The sequence below is a fragment of the Bos indicus genome, chromosome 4, assembly GCF_029378745.1.
Source record: "Bos indicus isolate NIAB-ARS_2022 breed Sahiwal x Tharparkar chromosome 4, NIAB-ARS_B.indTharparkar_mat_pri_1.0, whole genome shotgun sequence".
Taxonomy (NCBI): domain Eukaryota; kingdom Metazoa; phylum Chordata; class Mammalia; order Artiodactyla; family Bovidae; genus Bos; species Bos indicus.
The window spans coordinates 23,958,767-23,978,093 of NC_091763.1; the positions used below are offsets into that span (position 1 = coordinate 23,958,767).

At 35.3% G+C, this 19,327-nt stretch overlaps 1 protein-coding gene across 5 annotated transcripts in view; it reads right to left on the reverse strand.

Annotated features, from left to right (window-relative positions):
* AGMO (alkylglycerol monooxygenase) overlaps window positions 1-19,327 on the reverse strand; it is a 408,240-nt gene that overhangs the window by 90,834 nt on the left and 298,079 nt on the right. The gene's annotated exons all lie outside the window — the stretch shown is intronic.

The following is a 19,327-nucleotide window of genomic DNA, read 5'->3' on the forward strand; positions in this document are numbered from 1 at the left end:
ACTGGAGTGTGCTGCCATGCCCTCTTCCAGGGGATCTTCCTGACTCAGGAATCAAACCACGTCTCCTGAGTCTCCTGTGTCTCCTGCATTGGCAGGCGAATTCTTTATCCATGAGCCACCTGGGAAGCAGAGGGAATAGAAAGCAAAAAATCCTCAAGTGGCAGAATGTTTTAAAAGTGAGTACATCTGAAATTTAATGAGCAAAGGAGAAATTTATGTCAGAATTTATAAGCCATAGTAAGGCCTCTGAGATTGCGATTTTGAGTGAAATAAAGACACATTAATTAGAGGGTCTGAACAAAGTAGCATGTTATGAGTTAACATTTTAATAGCTTCATACTGACTGGTGTGCTGAGAATAGGCTGTAGGAGATCAAAATAGCAATAAAAGAGACCAGTTAGGAGGGTATTACAATAATATAGGTGAGAGATGATGGCAACTTGGATCAGAGTGAGTGATAGTATAAGTGGTGAGAAGTGGTTGATTCTGGTTATGTTCTGAAGCTACAGTCAACAGGAATTCCAGATGAACTGGATGTGGAGTGTAAGAAAAAGAAGACTTAAGGATGACTACAAAGGTTTGGGCGGAAATATATAAGACAGAGAAAATTAAGAGTGAGTAGGTATTTTGTATTTTTGTTTTTACTTTGTTTTCTTTTTCAGTAAGAGCACGGTGAATATTAGAAGCTCAGGACATGCAAGCTTAAGGAACATGACATGTTAAGGTGTATTGAACATCCATCTGGAAGTGTTGTAGCAGTACTGTTGTATCATTAATTCAAAGGGGAGCCACAGCCTTGTGGACAGATTTAGATATGTAAAATTGTGAGGCTGAATCAGCTTACTAGGGGGCTGAATGTAGAGAGAGGAGAGAATCACAGATTGAGTGCTGGAGCACTCCAAGTGGGTTCAGGAAAAGATGGAACCAGCCACAGAGACTGAGAAAAGGGGGACCAGTAAGTCAGAAGGCAAACCAAGGGACAGTAGCATTTGGAGAGCCAAGTAGAGAGAATGTTTCCAGGAAGAAGACATAATTGACTATGTCACATGATGCTGAGAGATCAAACAAATTGAGAACCATTGGATTCAGTAGAAGTTATTTATAAACTTCACAAACACAGGCTCAGAAGAGCAGCGAGATTACATTTGATAAACAGGTAGTAGCTAATGGTATAAAGAACAAAGATGAGTTTGTTACTACAGTTGTTTTGAGATGAGAGAAATAGCACAGGGTAATGGACAATGGGTAACAGAAAGAAGAACTGCTGGAAAGATCATTTATGTAGATAAGAAAGGATGAGGTTGGCTGAAAAGCAAAGCCCTGGGTAGGAATAAAGAAAGTACATGTGTTGGAATAGGAGAGGTGGTATAAAATGGAGATATCGATGCTGGTAGGTAGAAGTTTACCAACATTCTTTCATTACTGCTTCAATTTTGTCAGGTAAACAGGAGGTAAGACGATCAGCTAGGAATGATGACAGAGAATAGCTACTAACAGTTCACGTAGAAACTCGATGATACATAATAATCATCTGGAAAAACAGGAAAGAGAATGGATGGAAAAGAATGTCGCTTGAACCCACCAGCCCATTTTCCAAGGCATAAAACAGCAATATTTTCATACAGTAACTATGATTGTGGGAAACTTTTCTTTAACCTAATGGCTTTAGATTCCTCTGGATAAAGCCCAAACCCTACAGTATAAACAGCCCAGCATAATCTGACACTTGCTTATACCTCAACCCTGGGTTCCTGCACCCCTTCTACACTGGGCACATGGAGCTAAGTTCTCTGAAAACCCTAGCCATGTTTATTTTGCCTTAGAATCTTCACAAATACCAGGTTCTTTCTTTCTCCCAAAATATTCTCTGAACCTCTCTGCTTCCATAGTCCTTATCATCCATATCATTAGCTAAGACCCCCTTCATTTCTTAGTTTTTAATACAATTTCCTCTAGCAAGTTTTCCCATAATCAATCCAGTCTACGCTCATGTCCCTCCTAGGCCCTTCCAGAGCAATATTTACATCTTCATTCACATTACCACTCATAGCAAACTCTCAATTTCATGGGCAGGGGCCATGTCTACCAAGTTTATTCTTCTAAATTCAGTCTTGAGTACCATGCCTGTAAGTGACAGATGCTTAATAACCGATGGTTGAATGCATGAAAGAGTGGTGAAGTACACGTGAGTATTAATTTAAAAAGAGAAGGAATTCCATAAAATTAAAGACATTTCAAAAAAATAATAAAAAGAGAAATATCAGAAAAAGAAAAGCCATTCTTCAAATTTCCAACTTATTTACAAACACATAAGTAGTATGGAGAAATATAGAGGAGTACGGGTCTCAATTTGTTACAAAAGTATGCCTATATTCACAGAAAAGGTCAGTCAAGTAATTCAATACATTCTTAGATCATATTGGAAAAGTAAAAACTGATTAACTACCCAAGAAATTATCATCAAGATACAAGAGAAACAGCAGAGAGATGCTCCATATGTTCTTCTAGTAAGTCTTTAAATAAAGAGGGACAATTCTCCATGAGGATCTTACATTTGTATTTCTACAAGATTCTATACATTTTAGATAAGAATGATAAAAGCAAGTACCTCAACTTTTAATGCAGTTTTTTGGTTTGGTTTTAGTATGAATCGTACTTAAAAAAAATTCTTTGAAGCACAACATGCATGATAATCCATGAACTCAAAAGAAGTGAAAATGTTTCTCATACGCTATTTACAGAAACCAGATGAACAAATATGGAATGTGTGTCATACAATGCACAGGACTCCTATCTCAGGCAGATTTCTACATAATTCAAGTATTAAAGTATGAGCTGGGTATTTGTTATGGAAATATTACCATTGTTTAATGCTATCATTATAAAACAAAATTTGGGATTATTTTATTGAAATATCTATTCCTTTATCCTCATCTTATAACAAAGCAACATTTATTATTGTGATTGCATGTACATTTAAGCCACAGAAAAGAAGTTTAACTGAATTTCAATTCTCTTGATTGTAAAATATAAAGAACATCTCTTTTTACTTAAGTCACAAAATGCTTTTTAACAATTTTCCCTCTGAAAAAAAATAAATAAATAAATACAATCTTCTTATGGCACAGAACTTCTTAGAAAATGTAAAGTAACAAGAAGAGTTGATCCAAAGGATGTGACATTTTACTTATAAACATAATTCACTTGAAATACTGTGTATTTGAGACATTATAGAAATATGAATGGCAATTTGGCAATTAAAAGCCTGCCTGGCTGGAGCAGGGGTGGAAAGAGAGAAACACAGTGGAGAAAAGTTCAATGGCTGCTCCACCTAAAGTGAAATCATATGCTTTCACCCTACTTTTTAAAATTTCTGTGTAAAACCAGTATGCACAGTGGAGATTACCAGCCATTTAACAATTTATGCTAAAACATAAAGTTGCTGTTCAACACCACACCCAATCACATATCCTAAAATGACTTATTTTATAGAGCTTTTCTTTGTAGTTAACCAAAGCTGTATTTTAAGTAATCTGTTTAGCATAATATGAAAACTCAGAATAATAAACTAAAAGCACATAAGTCTCCATTCCTCATTAAACATATAACATTCCTAATCCCAGTGCCATCCTATAACAGTGTGATGTACACTATCCATGTCGATGTCTAGTAGCAAGGTGTTATTTTAGGTTACAATTTTACAAAAGTTAACATATTATCTTCAGTTAATAATTGCTGTGTTTCTACTTTTTTATGGCTTCTAATTTTGAGGCACACAATCTGAAATGAATTTTTGAAGAAGGAATAGATTATGTGAGACCAAAGGTAATTTTTCCCATTAGAGGGTGTGAATACTATTGGGTTGGCCAAAAAGTTTGTTTGGGTTTTTTCATAAGATGTTACAAAACATTTTTTTTGACCAACCCAATACTTTTCTTTAAACTTTTTTTGTCTCTCTCTTTTTAAAGGATCAAATGACCTAACTAGCACTGTCTACTGATTCATCATCTGCAGTTAAAAATACTGATTTTTACTGATGTTTTAGGTATGTTGCAAAATTCCTATGTACAGCTGGTATATCTTCTGCAATCTTTACTTTTTTTTTTTTTTTAACAAAAGTGAGATCATGATGGATTTAACAGGAATACTTTCTGAAAATTCCTGTAGTCTTCACTGATAAGCACCAAGAAAATGCAGAGGTTGTTTGTGAATGAAATAATGAAATTATATATTGCCATGCAGGTTATTTCTATGCAGAAAAGAATGAACATGAAACAGAATATCAATGGCTAAAAAAATAAACTAAATGCAGGTATGAAATATCAGAAAAGAGAAGAAAGCAACATATATTTTAGAGTTGTATTGGTTAACTATATGATGCATCTTTAAATAATAATAGCTAAACACAACCTTTTTAAAAGATAGATAATTATCCATTTTCTTTTTCTTAATATATTTTCAAATGATAATTTTAGAAAAGCTCAAAAGATATATATAACTCCTTTCATCACACATCACAACTCAGTCCGAACTGGCAAAAAAAAAAAAAAAGAATTTCTTCAAAGTAAAATAATTGGCATACACTCTATCTATCTTAAATATTCTGTAATAAAACCAAACCAAAACAAAACCGGATAGCCCCAGCCAAAAATTACCTTAAATTTTATTTGGGAGAAAAAGGTATCTTAGTTTAATTCATCATCTAGGCTTTTCTGTAGTATTAATTAGTATCCAATGCAATAAAGCAGATCTTCAAATAGATACCTTAATAAAATGATAATTTTTTTCAATCTTCACTTAAAAAGTAATTTTAATTAACTTCAAAGGGACTATTATTGTGGAAGCCTCTTTCCTTGTACTCTCTCATATAGAATTGTTATTGTAAAGTCTTTTCCTTTTGGACTGTGATTCATTTCTCTACCCGTGTGGCTTATTGCTAATTCTATTTGTCCTCTGCTCACTGTTGCTTTCAAATTCTTTCCCAGTAGCTCACAGCTTCATAAAAAATGTTTTAGAGACATCTAAGAGAGAGATCCATTTTAAATATGGGGAGCCTTACTTCATGAGCTTTTATGAAATTCTTCTTCTCACTAAAATAAATACTACAAATAAAATGCTTTCTATATTCTTCTTTCATATGTTTTCTCACCTGTTTTAAACAGTCTTTAAAATTAGGAAAATATATGTACTTTAATAGTATAACAAATATATACAAATGGCATTAAAATATCTAGAGAAACCAAAAAAAAGGGCTCACTACAATCGATAATCTCAAACCAGATACGATTTGAGATGGGTCGAAATTGTAACCATTTTCAAAAGTTCAAGTAAGGCACAATCTGATGTCTAAAACATTGACATAACTAGACAATAAATATTTTCACTTTTTCTAAAACTATTATTTATGGAAGAGAAAATTTAGAGAAAATGGAAAATGTTCTTTCTTTGACCTCTTGGATAAAATCATTCCATTAGAGGTGCTTACTTTGTTTCGGAGAATTTTAGTAGGTGGGAGTTTGTTTCTCATTAAAGAGAAATCTCTTGAGATTTAGTTAAAAACATTTGCAAAAAATTGGCAAGTGTTTCTTGTGTAGCCAGTCCTCATTATTTTACTTAGAAAAAACCATTATTATAAAACTAATTTCTCTTTTGTTTCATGGAAAAATACACTACAGATAATTATAGTGAGATACATTGACTGCACCAAAATGTGTTTTATACATTAAGCTAAAGATAGTTGGACTTGTTCACTGAAAAAGACTTAGAAAATAAACTCAAAGTATTTTTAAACATCTCATGAAAGAAAGTGAATTTCTTAAATCATAATACTTTTTAAAGCTAAAAAGACATCCAAATTATTATTTTGGGATGTCCCAACAGTGATTTCATTTAAACCAATCCATATTTGTTTTCATTCAATATTTTACTTATGGTCAAGACAGTTATTCAGGGACGAATTGGGTTATACAGTTTAGTACAAGTTCACATTTTTCCACATCCACCCTTTGTTAGTGACTCATTATTGTACTATAGGCTCACCAAGGAGACCATTCAGCTTTCTATTTATCTGTCTCAATTGGTAGAAGTTGGAGGATAAAAATGGGTGCACACATGCTGAGAAACGTAAATCGACAATATCCAAGAGCAGTGATTAACAAACCGAAGGCAAAAATGTATCACAATGGAGGTCATAATTTCATCATACCTCAGACAGAAAATGGTAACACTGTATTCCAAGATACTATAAATACAATGAAAGAAATATAACGAACAACTCTGAGATAATGCTGAGGCAATAATATGTACTAGAGATAGTCAATATGTTAAAATCCACCCTAAATTAAATGTCTATATTATTCATCACAAAACCATAATCAAACATTTGTTGCACATTTATTATGGGTACCATACATAGGTACATGAGAATAAAGAAGGATTCTTTTTCTTAATAGAAGCATTGATATGGTCATACCTAGAGAAATACTTATCTCTGGATCACTGTTTGACAACAGAAGCCCCATTAGTTTCCTTTTTTGTCTATTTTTATTAGACATTATTAATATAATGTTGAGAAAACAAAATCATTATAATCACAGGAAGTCTCAGTTGCCTTATACATATAGTGCTTATACATATATTTGCTTCCAGATTATCTTTTAAATTTTTTAAAGAAAACTAATGTTCTATTTTTTATCTTTTTCTCACTATTTCTCGAGATCAGTTGTTTCAAAATCAAACTTAATCTCTCACTGTCATTTTTGCCCTCCCCTCTATACATGTGATTGCTAACATGAAGTCAAAATTCCTTTTTAGGGTCTTTGAGGATTTGAATGAGTATCCACTGGCAATTATCAATGTTTCCAAAAGCTTAATGGAAATTTTATATGTCTTTTCCATAAAATGATACAGATATCCGGTCATTTTTGTTTATTCATTTGTTTGGTTTTAAAGGGGCCTGGAATTATACTAACTCAGGGTGTAATTATCAAATGATTAAAAAATATAAACAGATTACTTGATAAATATAGTCATTTAAGCTTTTCAAAATACAGAACCATGGGCAATAATTGATAATAAAGTATCAAAACATTGGGAACAATGTAACTCCGTCAACTATATCTCAGGACTTCTATTACTATTTGTCCCAATTTTATATTTCTACTATATTCTCTGCCACCCATATTTCATCAGACAGAGTTGTATTTTCATCAAGTCATTTGCCCTGTTCAGGTATATACGATCTTAATTCTGAAGTCTTCTACTTGGCTCTCAAGACAACTCATGATTTGGTCCTATACCTGACACAAGATAGATTATTTTCCCTATCCTGTGTCATGGCAGATTGTAGTCAATTTTTGAATAGGTGAGAACATTTATAAGTACAATGCTGAGGTCATATAGACTATTTTAAAAGTGAATTATATCAATTTGATCTAAAATACTCTGAGAACTTATCAATATGCACATATCTAAAAATATTTTCTTTAAAAATTTTTAAAAAATTTTATTTATTTAATTGGAGGCTAATTACTTTACAATATTGTAGGGGTTTTGCCATACATTTTCATGAATCTGTCATGGGTGTACATGTGTTCACCATCCTGAACCCCCCTCCCACCTCCCTCCCCATCCTATCCCTCTGGGTCATCCCAGTGCACCAGCCCTGAGTACCCTGTCTCATGCATCGAACCTGGACTGGCGATCTGTTTCACATATGATAATACGTGAATAACATGTTTCAATGCTATTCTCACAAATCATCCCACCCTCACCTTCTCCCACAGAGTCCAAAAGACTGTTCTATACACCTGTGTCTCATTTGCTGTCTCACATATAGGGTTATCATTACCATCTTTCTAAATTCCATATATATGCATCATTCCAATCCTAAAGAAAGGCAATGCCAAAGAATGCTCAACTGCTACTGCTAAGTCACTTCAGTCGTGTCCGACTCTGTGTGACCCAATAGACGGCAGCCCACCAGGCTCTCCCGTCCCTGGGATTCTCCAGGCAAGAACACTGGAGTGGGTTGCCATTTCCTTCTCCAATGCATGAAAGTGAAAAGTGAAAGCTAAGTTGCTCAGTCGTGTCGACCCTCAGTGACCCCATGGACTGCAGCCTACCAGGCTCCTCTGTCCATGGGATTTTCCAGGCAGGAGTACTGGAGTGGGGTGCCATTGCCTTCTCCAAAGAATGCTCAAACTACTGCACAATTGCTCTCATCTCACATGCTAGTAAAGTAATGCTCAAAATTCTCCAAGCCAGGCTTCAGCAATACATGAACCGTGAACTTCCAGATGTTCAAGCTGGTTTTAGAAAAGGCAGAAGAACCAGAGATCAAATTGCCAACATCCGCTGGATCATGGAAAAAGCAAGAGAGTTCCAGAAAAACATCCATTTCTGCTTTATTGACTATGCCAAAGCCTTTGACTGTGTGGATCACAATAAACTGTGGAAAATTCTGAAAGAGATGGGAATACCAGACCACCTGATCTGCCTCTTGAGAAACCTATATGCAGGTCAGGAAGCAACAGTTAGAACTGGAAATGGAATAACAGACTAGTTTCAAATAGGAAAAGGAGTACGTCAAGGCTGTATATTGTCACCCTGTTTATTTAACTTATATGCAGAGTACATCATGAGAAACACTGGGCTGGAAGAAGCACAAGCTGGAATCAAGATTGCCAGGAGAAATAACAGTAACCTCAGGTATGCAGATGACACTACCCTTGTGGCAGAAAGTGAAGAGGAACTAAAAAGCCTCTTAATGAAAGTGAAAGAGGAGAGTGAAACAGTTGGCTTAAAGCTCTACATTCAGAAAACAAAGATCATGGCATCTGGTCCCATCACTTCCTGGGAAATAGATGGGGAAACAGGGGAAACAGTGTCAGACTTTATTTTTGGGGGCTCCAAAATCACCGCAGATGATGACTGCAGCCATGAAATTAAAAGACGCTTGCTCCTTGGAAGGAAAGTTATGACCAACGTAGATAGCATATTCAAAAGCAGAGACATTACCTTGCCAACAAAGGTCCGTCTAGTCAAGTCTATGGTTTTTCCAGTGGTCATGTATGGATGTGAGAGTTGGACTGTGAAGAAGGCTGAGCGCTGAAGAATTGATGCTTTTGAACTGTGGTGTTGGAGAAGACTCTTGAGAGTCCCTTGGACTGCAAGGAGATCCAACCATTCCATCCTAAAGGAGATCAGTCCTGGGTGTTCACTGGAAGGACTGATGCTAAAGCTGAAACTCCAATACTTTGGCCACCTCATGTGAAGAGTTGACTCATTGGAAAAGACCCTGATGCTGGGAGGGATTGGGGCAGGAGCAGAAGGGGACGACAGAGGATGAGATAGCTGGATGGCATCACTGACTCGATGGACATGAGTTTGAGTGAACTCCGGGAGTTGGTGATGGACAGGGAGGCCTGGTGTGCTGCAATTCATGGGTCGCAAAGAGTCGGACAGGACTGAGTGGCTGAACTGAACTGAATACTGTATTGGTGTTTTTCTTTCTGGCTTACTTCACCAATGTTCGTTGAAGCACTGCTTATAATAGCCAGGACATTGAAGCAACCTAGATGTCCATCAGCAGATGAATGGATAAGAAAGCAGTGGTACATATACACAATGGAATATTACTCAGCCATTAAAAAGAACTCATTTGAATCAGTTCTAATGAGGTAGATGAAACTGGAGCCTATTATACAGAGTCAAATAAAAATACTTATATGTAGGCATCAGAACTTTTCAAAATGTTTCACAAAACATATTGGCATCAATGAATATTTTAGGTGCATTTGAACAGAGGTAAAATAATTTTATGTTAAATCTGATTCTTTGGAATGCATTACCAGATGAGTTTTCATTTAAAAAAGGTATTTGTCATAATTTCTATGCTTTTAATTATTTCACATTTTCAATCAACAGTTTTATACACAATATTTTCTAGTGATAGGAGACTCTTCAGTGACACTTAATTCAACTAGAATGCTTATTGCCATTTCAAATAACAATTTCGAAAAAAATCAACTTTGATTATTATGATTTGAGGTCCAGAAATATTGTACTAGTATTTAAATATAATCCTTTCTAAACTTTGAACTATGTTTACCTAATTTAAATATGTAAAATATACAAATTTAAGCTAGAATTCTGCTCAGTCAAGCTTATATAGTAAATTGGAGTTGTGTTTATAGACTCATCATGAGACCTTTTTCCCCAACAGTAGCTTTTAATATAATAAATCTGAATGAAAACTATAAATTATATCTTATTTTCTTAAAATTTCCCTTAAGAAGGGATGAAGAACAATGATATACATTAGAAAAGGAAGAGGTTTTGCACCCAAATCTGTATATGCATTTACTTACTAGAAATTTAGACATACATGCATGCACGCATGCTAAGTTGCTTCCGTCATGTCCAGCTCTGTGTGACCCTATGGACTATAGCCAGCCAGGCTCCTCTGTCCATAGGATTCTCCAGGCAAGGATACTGGAGTAGACATACGTGGGGGAATAGAAATTCTACTTTCAACTGTATCTGAAATTTTCTTATGCTTTCATAAAGATTCTGGTCCACAGTTTTGTTTTTTAGTTTATCGCTGTGTTTACAATACTGCAAAATAAATTATTAAATGTGCTATAGTAACAGATTTTAGGAATTAAGTGACCCTGGAGAAAAAGGAGAACTATGTATGGAGAAGAAGGAACATTTCCATCTTTATAAACAAAAGGCTTTTTTTTAGAACATTCTTGGAGCTTCCATCAATTTTGGCAAATATCATACCAGCTGCATCCAACTTCTAAAGCTGGGAGCTTATCCAAAACTCTGGTAGTTAGAGGTCTGCTAAGTGTGTTGATGCTCTGTTACCTGACACTTTTGGCTAAATTTGAAACATTTTTTATTCATTCTTTATATTTTCTTTTCCTATTGTTGAATGTTAAGAGTAACGGAAGAGCTGCTTCTGCCTTCTTATTTACCAAAAAAAAAAAACCTGTCTTCTAAACTTCTATGTCCATACACAAACTAATTTACTGTACTTGAATTCAGAATTCAAATCATTAAAAACTTTCTGGTTCCTTGCTTTCCATTATATCAAAAAAGAAATTGCAGGTTTTTTTTAAAACTTCCAACCAGTTGCATATAGCAGATTTTTAAAGAATGTTGGCTGCATTCTTTTATAGGAACAAATGATGAATTATCATTTATCCAGTTTAAAAACTTACAGTTGTCTCTACCATTAAGATTCTTATTTTTTTAAAAAACATAGTAGTCACATTTTAAGAATAATATTTAATCATATATAGTTATAGACAAAAATCCAAAATATATCTAATAAGTATAGAGTTTTACTATAATAACTTTGGTTTAGTCATTATTTGGGTAATAAATGCTTCGTGGTTCACCAAGAGTACATAGTCTCTGAAAAAGAAATTTGCAAAACCATTTGATATATAGACTCCACTGAGACCCTATAACATTTCTTCAAGAATATATATTGCTTCATGAGTATATCTATGAAAAATTTGTTACTAGCTTCTACTGACTTCCTTGGGAAATAAGTGTGCTTAAAAAGTAATTCAAAGAAAGGAAAGTAAGTATTATGCCTCAATTTACTGATATGCTAAAATAGAGAAAATGATCTATGCTAAACTTTACTAAAGTAAAAGGTGAATAAATGGGTACTCCTTCATTAGAAATCTATACAACTACTTTTTTTGACATTTTTACATTTAAGTGTCTGTTATGCCATCACACGCAACAGTATAATTTTTTCAAGCATTTTCCAAAATTTGTTTTCTAAAGCACTGTTTGCATAGAACATTAATAGCTGTTGAGGGTGAAGGAGCTCAGGAAAAGTTTCTGAAATGTATTAACATAGGGAACTCTTGGGTTAAATAAAATCCATGAAGTTTTCTTTCTGTTGGACTGCTCAAAACCTAAGAGACAATAATAAAATGCATTCATTATTATCTTCTGACAAGACTACATTCAATGTCCCTCATGTGTTTTCATTGTTCTAGGTGTTGCCTAACCTGAATATATGGAGAAGGCAATGGCAACCCACTCTAGTACTCTTGCCTGGAGAATCCCAGAGAAGGCAGAGCCTGGTGGGCTGCCGTCTACGGGGTCACACAGAGTCGGACACGACTGAAGCGACTTAGCAGCAGCAGCAACAGCAACCTGAATATAAGGGGAAGAAGCTGGGCTTATATGTGGTTATATGGAAGAATCAAGCCACTAGAAAACTGGTTCATATCATGAATTTGCATGTAAATAAGGTGAATTCTCTCTCTCTACTAGGTTATTATGTTCAGTGTTTTCAGAATAAGCATCTTGGCTGCAAGCACTTTTGCTGCAAATATTTTGAACCCATAACTACTTGGCCATAATGCAATTTTGCTCATGAAAGATAAAATAACTAGTTGACAGTTTTTGTTTTGACAATTTGGTTTTAACTGGTTGAAATATATGAGCACTTCCTACAGTTTGTGACAGTACTGATGGCTTTATCAAGCTGACAGATGACAATGACTTGCTCCAAGAGTTGGTTCCTTATTTCCAAGCACACTACACTGGAGGAGAAAGAGATCAAGAGCGAAAAAATAACCTATTGGCCATAAGGCAATTTTGTCAAGAAAGGTAAAAGAACTGGTTGACAGTAGGGTATCAACTAGCTGAAATGAGTGAGCATTGCTTTCAGTTAGTGACATTATTGATGGCTTTTTTGAGTGGACAGATGATAATGATTTGCCCAATGAATTTTGTTTTTTATTTTTTTCTGAAATGCTATATTTTAGGAGAAAAAGGTCAAAGATGCTGAAGGCACAGAGTTGAACCCACATTTTCCATAGATCTATGAAACATTAATCACAGGATATGAGACAGTATGCCAGGAGTAAACAATTGTACAGAGGTCTTTACAATGCAAAATGAAGCTCAGTTACAAATATGCCTCCTGATGTGAAAGAGATGGGAATACCAGACCACCTGACCTGCCTCTTGAGAAACCTATATGCAGGTCAGGAAGCAACAGTTAGAACTGGACATGGAACAACAGACTGGTTCCAAGTAGGAAAAGGAGTACGTCAAGGCTGTATATTGTCACCCTGCTTATTTAACTTATATGCAGAGTACATCATGAGAAATGCTGAGCTGGAAGAAGCACAAGCTGGAATCAAGATTGCCAGGAGAAATATCAATAACCTCAGATATGCAGATGACACTACCCTTATGGCAGAAAGTGAAGAGGAACTAAAGAGCCTCTTGATGAAGGTGAAAGAGGAGAGTGAAACAGTTGGCTTAAAGCTCAACATTCAGAAAACGAAGATCATGGCATCTGGTCCCATCACTTCATGGGAAATAGATGGGGAAACAGTGGAAACAGTGTCAGACTTTATTTTTCTGGGCTCCAAAATCACTGCAGATGATGACTGCAGCCATGAAATTAAAAGACGCTTACTCCTTGGAAGGAAAGTTATGACCAACCTAGATAGCATATTCAAAAACAGAGATATTACCTTGCCAACAAAGGTCCGTCTAGTCAAGGCTATGGTTTTTCCTGTGGTCATGTATAGATGTGAGAGTTGGACTGTGAAGAAAGCTGAGTGCCGAAGAATGGATGCTTTTGACCTGTGGTATTGGAGAAGACTCTTGAGAGTCCTTTGGACTGCAAGGAGATCCAACCATTCCATCCTAAAGGAGATCAGTCCTGGGTGTTCATTGGAAGGACTGATGCTAAAGCTGAAACTCCAATATTTTGGCCACCTCCTGTGAAGAGTTGACTCATTGGAAAAGACCCTGATGCTGGGAGGGACTGGGGGCAGGAGGAGAAGGGGACGACAGAGGATGAGATGGCTGGATGGCATCACCGACTCGATGGACATGAGTTTGAGTGAACTCCAGGAGTTGGTGATGGACAGGGAGGTCTGGCGTGCTGCGATTCATGGGGTCACAAAGAGTCGGACACAACTGAGCAACTGAACTGAACTGAACTGAACTGAATGTTTGGAAACTGATACATCTTGTAATGAAGAAAGAAATTTTAGTGAAAGTGTGGTGCTAAAAGAAAAGTTGAAACAAGAAGCCAGAAAAACAAAATGCCAAAAAGAATGTATGAAATACTATGAACAAAAGACTTGGAAGACAAAGGCTTAGCACAGCCTCTAAATAAAATCTTTTGTTTGTATAATATTGTCATGAGTCTATACATATTTTAAATGTATTCAAATATTTCATGTTTCACAATAAAGTCTTATTAATTTTGTTATTTATTTCTCATGTTTCTTTATGTCGTCTTTAATGTCTCATCTTACATTTTCACTGTTTTATCTTTATTGCAAAACTGCCTGATGGCCAATTCGTTACAAGTAAATGTTTGGGACAAAAATGCTGAGGCAAAGATCTCTACAGCAAAGATGCTGACTGTGAAATTACCTAGAACCAAGGAAAGTCAGTATACTCACATTCTGTTACCAGATCATTTAAAGAAAACCAAACAAAAACCATTCAAATTTTACTTATGCAAGTATTTCCAAAACTTCTGTGATGATTTAAATAATTGGTTAAATGATGGTTAAGACAGAGATTTTTGATGCTCCATACTAGATATCTCAATTCATAATTTCTGGATGACTGGTCTAGGAATCTATAATTTTAATTTCCCCTCAATTTTTTATTTAGAAGGAAGAGCTAGGAAATCACCTATTAGGACAGACAATGCAGGATGTTTAACCTAATTTAGCTCTTTTTACTGAGATAAATTTCACTCATTTTCACCCACAAAAAAATCAAACTTTATGAATTTTCTGGATCCCAGAAATTCCTCTAGTACTTAGAATACCACAAGATGTGCAAGTGAGATGATATTTACAAATCTGCCAGGTCCTTCGATGGTGCATGTTATATTTCTTAAGGTATTTGAATTTTTAGTTTATCTTGTTTAAAATAAAAATATTTAGAGTTTAATATAACTTCAAATAAGCTTATATACAAGTATAGAAGCTTATTTATAAGCATAGAAGAAGCTTATATATAAGTATAGAAAAATGTAGACTAAACAAAAACTTTCTTTGACAATTATTATTTATTACACCCAAAAGGAAATCTTTAATACTTTCATCACCAATTATATATTCCAGAAACATGGAAATCTTTACAATACAGATGCTTTTGTCCGATCTATTACTTTTCAAATTTTGTGCATTTAGAGACCTCTTAAGTATGACTCAATCTCTGTAACATGGAATTTTTTCAAAAATATATAAAATATTCTCATTGCTTGACTATATATTAATGAAAAAGAAGCTCTTTATAAACCATGAAAAATACTATAACCTTTAAAGTTCACCTTTTGACTTAAAAAAAAATCCATTGAACAGCTCTTAATAAGAACCATAGTAGGGCTACACAGTGAAGTAGATATAAATAATTTTAATACAAAGTCCCTCCCTTCAAAGGACAGAGTCTAGCAGAAGACAGCCATATAAACACATAATAAAGACATTATGTGAAAGTATCAGAGAAGCTGCAAGTCTATGAGCACCTAAGAAAACCTCAGAATGGATGCTACCCTAAGGGGAGCAATAGATGGAAGGCAGGAGTTCACTGAATGAAGAAGATAAAAGTTATACAGAGGCAGTGGAGGAAGCATGGGGATTGTAAATAGGGAAGAAGGACTTGGGATGTAGATTGCGGCAACAGTGTGAGAAGCATGAACATGGCCACATGTTGAGATTTTAAGGTAGATGTAAATACATTTATTTATGTAAATAAATAAAGGTAGTTGTAAATAATTGACTAAATGCCTTTCAGATGTATTTGGATCATCTCCCATAGACAATGAAGAGTCAAGGAATTTTTTTTTTTTTTTTTGCTTTTTAAAAAATTTGTTTATTTTTTATAATTGCTTTATAGAATTTTGTTATTTTCTGTCAAACATGAATATGAATCAGCCGTAGGTATACATATGTCCCCTCCCTCTTGAACCTCCCTCCCATCCCTCCCCATCCCACCCCTCTAGGTTGATACAGAGCCCCATTTGAGTTTCCTGAGTCATACAGCAAATTCCCATTGGCCATCTATTTTACATATGATAATATAAGTTTCCATGTTACTCTTTCCATACATCTCCCCCTCTTCTCTCCTCTCCCCATGTCCACAAGTCTGTTCTCTATGTCTGTTTCTCCATTGCTGCCCTGTAAATAAATTCTTCAGAACCATCTTTCTAGATTCCATATATATTCGTTAGTATACAATATTTATCTTTCTCTTTTTGACTTATTTCATGCTGTATAATAGGCTCTAGGTTCATCCACCTCATTAGAACTGACTCAAATGCATTCCTTTTTGTAAGGCTAAGTAATATTCCATTGTGTATATGTACCACAACTCCTTTATCCATTCATCTGTAGATTGACATCTAAGTTGCTTCCACGTTCTAACTATTGTAAACAGTGCTGCAATGAACAATGGGGTTCATGTGACTTTTTCACTTTTGGTTTCCTCGGGGCATATGCCTAGGACTGGGATTGCTAGGTCATACGATGGTTTATTCCTAGATTTTTAAGGAATCTCCATACCATCTTCCATAGTGGCTGTATCAATTTATATTCCCACCGACGGTGCAAGAGCATTCTCTTTTCTCCACACCCTCTCCAGCATTTATTGTTTGTAGACTTTTGGATGATGGCCATTCTGCCAGTGTGAGATGATATCTCATTGTAGTTTTGATTTGTATTTCTCTAATAATGAGCAATGTTGAGCATCTTTTCATGTGTCTGTTAGCCATCTGTATGTCTTCTTTGAAGAAATGTTTGTTTAGGTCTTTTTCCCACTTTTTGACTGGGTTGTTTGTTTTTCTGGTATTGAGTTGTATGAGCTCAATTTGGAAATTAATCCTTTGTCAGATGTTTCATTTACTATGACTTTCTCCTATTCTGAGGATTATCTTTTCACCTTGTTTACAGTTTCATTTGCTGTGCAAAAGCTTTTAAGTTTAATCAGGCCCCACTTGTTTACTTTTGTTTTTATATCCATTACTCTAGGAGGTGGGTCATAGAGGATCTTGCTTTGATTTATGTCATCAAGTGTTCTACTTATATTTTCCTCTAAGAGTTTTATAGTTTCTGGTCTTACATTTAGATCTTTAATCCATTTTGAGTTTATCTTTATGTATGGTGTTAGGAAGTGTTCTAATTTAATTCTTTTACATGTAGCTGTCCAGTTTTCCAGCACCGCTTATTGAAGAGGCTGTCTTTGCCCCATTGTATACTCTTGCCTCCTTTGTCAAGAATAAGGTACCCATAGGTGGGTGGGTTTATTTTGGGGCTTTCTATCTTGTTCCATTGGTCTATATTTCTGTTTTTGTGCCAGTACCATACTGTCTTGATGACTGTGGCTTTGTAGTATAATCTGAAGTCAGGAAAGTTGATTCTTCCAGCTCCATTCTTCTTTCTCAAGACTACCATGGCTATTTGGGGTCTTTTGTGTTTCCACATGAATTGTGAAGTTTTTTGTTTTAGTTATGTGAAAAATGCCATTGGTAATTTGATAGGGATCACATTAAATCTGTAGATTGCATTTGGTAGTACAGTCATTTTCACAATATTGATTCTTCCTATCCAGGAATATGGAATATCTCTCATGTGACCCAGTAATCCCACTACTAGGCATATGCCCACAGAAAACCATAATTCAAAAAGACACTTGCACCCCAGTGTTCACTGTAGCACTATTTACAATAGCCAAGACACAGAAGCAACCTAAATGTCCATCAACAGGGGATTGGATAAAGAAGTTGTAATACAAATATATATAAAAATATATAATTTCAGCCATAATAAGGCTGAAATTGGGTCATTTGTAGAGACATGGATGGGCCTACATACTGTCATATAGACTGAAGTAAGTCAGAAAGAGAAAAACAAATACCATTTATTAATGTATATATGTTGAATCTGAAAAAAAAAATGGTATAAATGGTCATATTTACAAAGCAGAATTAGAGACACAGATGGAAAGAACAAAAGTATCAATACCAAAGAGAAATTGGGAGAGAGGGATTAATAAATATATACTGCTGATACTATGTATAAAATAGATAACTAATGAGAACCTACCATATAGCACAGGGAACTCTGCTCAGTGCTCCATGGTGACCTAGTGTTTTAGCTGCTCAGTTGTGTCTGACTCGTTGTGACCCCATGGACTGTAGCCTACAAGGCTCCTCTGTTTATGGAATTCTCCAGGAAATAATACTGGTGTGGGTTGCCATTCCCTTCTCCAGGGAATCTTCCCAACCCGGGGATTGAACCTTGGTCTCCTTCATTGCAAGCAGATTCTTTACTGTCTGAGCCACCAGGGAAGCCTGTTTACTTCCTACTTAACAAATAATGACATTTATTCTATGACTAGGTTTACAGTAAAGGTCCCTCAAAGAGAAGTGAGACATATTGTCACCTTCATTTAAGATCCATCTTCCTTTCAGTCTCTGACAACTGGTATACTTGGCCTTGACTTAGTTAATGCCACTTAGGCTGGGCAAGTTTTACCCACTCCAAAGCTTGATGATTGTTTACAGTGAAAAGCTAAGTAAGAAAAAGGAGAGGCCTATAACCATAGGTCATTTTTCTGACAACACTGAAAGATTTCAGAGTATACCTAGCTAACCAGCTTAGGTAAAGTTTAAAAAGTTGGTAGAGGAATTAGAGTAAGAGAAAGAGGCAGTGGTCCCTGAACAATTTCTATATAATCCTAATAAAGTGTGGATTATCCCATGATTTCTCCAAGCTATATAAAATTTAAAAAAACAAAACCACAAACCCAAGGTACTCGTTAGAAAGGAGTGGTACATCACAGCTTGCAGTCTGGCTCCTCAAGCCAATGATTAAATCCCATGCTTAGCTGTTCACAGAAAGACCGGTATTAACTGGTGAAAATCACATAAACTATGCCTGATTTTCTGCATTGTGTGCGTGTTTAAGCCATGCTCAGCCTTTTAAACCAGTGAGCATTAAACTAATACTCTAGTCATTTTCTTTGTTTAAAAATAATGTCTCCCTCATTACCTTCAATTTCAAATATTTCCAGACTCTTAGAACTTTTACGTGGTAAACTGTTGTGTAATGACTAAAACATTCAGAATGCATGAAAATGCAATATCTCTTAAGGAATAGTGGTATTAACTAAAATCACATAATAAACTTTCAGGTACTGCAAAGATAAGCAGTTATTAGTACACAGGAGAAATGGTGCAGCTGAGGTATACGTCAGGCAAAAAAAATAGCATAAATCTAAATAGAAATGTTTTAAAAAGGAGAGTTAG